Source organism: Nomia melanderi, unplaced genomic scaffold (assembly GCF_051020985.1).
Source record: "Nomia melanderi isolate GNS246 unplaced genomic scaffold, iyNomMela1 scaffold0014, whole genome shotgun sequence".
Taxonomy (NCBI): Eukaryota; Metazoa; Arthropoda; class Insecta; order Hymenoptera; family Halictidae; genus Nomia; species Nomia melanderi.
Genome location: NW_027475130.1, coordinates 2,099,091 through 2,100,045, shown reverse-complemented (window position 1 = coordinate 2,100,045; position 955 = coordinate 2,099,091).

Below are 955 nucleotides of genomic sequence, written 5' to 3'. Positions count from 1 at the left end.
GCCTCCTACAGACAATGCACTTTGATTTATTGCGCTATCTGTAATAGGACCCGAGATATCACCAGATATATATTGGATTTTCCCCGGACCATGAGTGTCCGGCCCCATGAGACTGTGGTTTTTTCGGCCCCTGGTGGTCCGAGGTCGTTCCCGCTGCACAGATTCAGGCGCCAGGGCCTCCTGCAGATAACTCACTTTGGTTTATTGCGCTATCTCTAATAGCACCCGAGATATCACCAGATATATATTGGATTTTTCCCTGACCCTGAGTGTCCGGCCCCATGAGACGGTGGTTTTCTCGGCCCCTTGTTGTCCGAGGTCGTTCCCGCTGCACAGATTCATGCGCCAGGGCCTCCTACAGACAATGCACTTTGATTTATTGCGCTATCTGTAATAGCACCCGAGATATCACCAGATATATATTGGATTTTCCCCTGACCCTGAGTGTCCGGCCCCATGAGACTGTGGTTTTTTCGGCCCCTGGTGGTCCGAGGTCGTTCCCGCTGCAGAGATTCAGGCGCCAGGGCCTCCTGCAGATAACTCACTTTAGTTTATTGCGCTATCTCTAATAGCACCCGAGATATCACCAGATATATATTGGATTTTTCCCTGAACCTGAGTTTCCGGCCCCATGAGACGGTGGTTTTCTCGGCCCCTGGTGGTCCGAGGTCGTTCCCGCTGCACAGATTCATGCGCCAGGGCCTCCTACAGACAATGCACTTTGATTTACTGCGCTATCTGTAATAGCACCCGAGATATCACCAGATATATATTGCATTTTCCCCTGACCCTGAGTGTCCGGCCCCATGAGACGGTGGTTTTCGCGGCCCCTGGTGGTCCGAGGTCGTTCCCGCTGCACAGATTCAGGCGCCAGGGCCTCCTGCAGATAACTCACTTTGGTTTATTGCGCTATCTCTAATAGCACCCGAGATATCACCAGATATATATTGGATTT